This window comes from Silene latifolia, chromosome 1 (genome assembly GCF_048544455.1).
Source record: "Silene latifolia isolate original U9 population chromosome 1, ASM4854445v1, whole genome shotgun sequence".
Lineage (NCBI taxonomy): Eukaryota > Viridiplantae > Streptophyta > Magnoliopsida > Caryophyllales > Caryophyllaceae > Silene > Silene latifolia.
Window position 1 is genome coordinate 113,340,415 of NC_133526.1, and position 2,777 is coordinate 113,343,191.

Consider the following 2,777-nt stretch of genomic DNA (forward strand, 5'->3'; position numbering starts at 1 on the left):
AGCTTATCAAAACGGGCATTCATGGCTTCCAGCTGAGCCACAACTGCACTATCTACTGAAGAAACAGTACGAATACCTCCTCTCGAGTTCCCATACTCAGCACAATGGGTAACCATTTCTTCTATGATACCCCATCCCTTGTCATCGTCATTGTTCTTCTAAAATCGCCCATTAGATGAGGCGTCCAATATAGCACGGTGGTCATCATACTACCCATTGTAGAACTGGTTGCATAAAAACACTGATCAAAACCATGATGAGGAAGAGACCTTACCAACCTTTTGAAACGGCACCAAGCTTCATACAAGTTCTCATCACGTGTCTGCTTGAAACTTGTAATTTTTCCTCTCAGCTGATTAGTTCGTTGTGGAGGAAAATACCTTTTATAGAATGTAAGGGCCAGACTCTCCCAGTCAGTAATACTGGCTGCAGCGTGATCAAGATCAGTGAGCCATTCACGGGCTCCATCGGTCAAAGAGAAAGGAAACAAGACTTCCTTAATCTTATCCTGGGTCACTCCCTTAGTAGCGGGAATGGTAGGGCAATAGTCAGTGAAAACCTCCATATGCTTACGCGGATCTTCACCCGCCACACCCCGAAATAGATTCCGTTCGACCAGATTGATGTAGGATGGTCGGATGTCAAAAGTATTGCCATCCTCAGTCGCAAGACTTAAACCTTTAGGGATCGAGGCAGCTGTGGGCCCTGAGTGACTCGCAATATTAGGCATCTTCACTGGCTTTATAGCAGAAATAGAGTTGTCTTCTTCACAAGACGGACCTTCTGCAAACATAAAATGTTGTAGCTCGGGTTCAAAAGTACTCAAGACTTCCTTTTGAAACTTCCTCTACAGTCTTAGTCTATGAGGAAAAGATCTTTCAGGCTCAGGATCAGCAGGAACTAATTCTGACCTGTTAGACCTGGGCATACACAACACTTAAGGAAATAAGTGAGAACTGTCTCAAGGAAAAAAAATTCCCTGAGACCAAGAGAATAAATGAAACAACAATAGATAGATAAGGCTATCGCCTCCCCGGCAACGGCACCAAAATTTGATACGGTCGTTATGTACCAAAAATAAATACCTAAATATAACTAACAGAAGCTAGTGATAAGTAGGGTCGATCTCCACAAGGAGGCAAGGTATCTATCTGTAAGTCTGTCTATCTAAGTCACATGTGAGGGGTTTTAAGTTTTGTTTTCTAACTACTAAAGATTGAAGGCAAGAGCAATAAAGTGGGAAAATAAAGATAAGTGATCAGATAAAAGAGGTATGTCAGGATTGCGGTTCACCATGGCAGTTCATCGACTCAGTCAGAAATAGCCTAGACAATCTACTATGAGAAGGGCAAGGGAAAGGTCCTTCCAGTCCGCTATCCACCCTAGATTTCCACTAACTTAACTTTCGTCCTCATTAGGGTAGTCTACTGTTCATTGCAGGTCTGTTTATTCCAATCTTCCGATCCAGGAACGAAATTAACCAAATTAAAGTTATTTAGAAGCGTGCACTCAACTAAATATGTTACAGTTATATTATTATGGTGACAGATTCTCACAAGTAAATTACCTAGTCTATTCACTACATCGTCTCATCACTACCATGGATCCCCTAATCCTAACATAAGAAGATTAGCAGTAATTAAGAAGTAAAGCAGAATTTTAGAGTAAAGTATAGGTGTGAAAAACCTAATTAAGACCTAATAAACACTCCCTTATATAGGGGAGCGTTTTTATTAACAAAATAAACCTAACACGGATTAGTTAACCCGTGTAAGATAGCAAACCACTCGATCGAGTCCTTTCAGACAACTCGATCGAGGACTTCTCCAGCAAAACTGTTCGATCGAGCACTTGAGGCTCTCGATCGAACTCTTCCAATTTAGCACATTTCGATCGAGTATAAAAACCACTCGATTGACTTCCAGCATATGCCAAAACACTCGATTGGACTCCAGAAGCTCTCGATCGAGTTCTTCCCTCTGAGATCAGCCTTGACTTCGTCTTGGCAGCTTACTAAGACGTTCCTTCATGCTTCCCGAGTTATGACTTATACTCTAATATCTCCGCCTCCTTAAAATGCATGCAAAGTGGGACGACTAAGGCACGATTCCACTACTTTTAGGTCCATTCCTGAAATTAAGACAGAATAAACCAAAGTAGCCAATTCGGGGTATTTTGCGATATAAAGCAATACAAATGGCATAGAAATGCGTGCAATAAGAGGCTAAAAAGTCTATATAAATTGCACATATCAACGATCAAGGGAAGAACTCACGTGCGCAGCTTGAGCGGTAAGACACCGATCAAAATTGAGCACTTTCAATGATAAAGCTTTTTTTGCCTCAAAGATCAAATTCATTTCCTCCCTCATAGCCCGACCCGCCATCATCACCGTACCTCCTTGACTACACGAATTGGCCAACGAAGTGGATTGACGAATGGCCTCATGCATACACGAGTCAGCAACCCTTTCCACAACGGTAAGACGTGCTTCAAACTCCTTTAAATGAGCTAGCACCTCGTCATAACCACGACACAAATCCTGAGGAGCCACAACCGATTCTTTACCAACACCCGAGACCAATTGTTCCAATAACCGAGTTTGATTTCCCATGACGGCACCCATATTCTCCATAAACAAATCCAATTTCTTTTCCAAAGCTACAACCAAATCATTCGACTTTTCCTTAACACCACCTTTCGGTGTAAAAACCAACTCGGGACCGACGACCATAATACCCATTAAACCAAGATACTTATCACCCATGGAATCCAAT

General features: G+C 42.0%; 1 non-coding gene across 1 annotated transcript; it reads left to right on the top strand.

Annotated features, from left to right (window-relative positions):
• The first annotated feature begins 248 nt into the window (after window positions 1-248).
• Window positions 249-354, top strand: LOC141621537 (small nucleolar RNA R71). Its single transcript, XR_012532429.1, has one exon. It is a non-coding gene; the product is annotated as a small nucleolar RNA R71 (small nucleolar RNA).
• The last annotated feature ends 2,423 nt before the right edge of the window (window positions 355-2,777 follow it).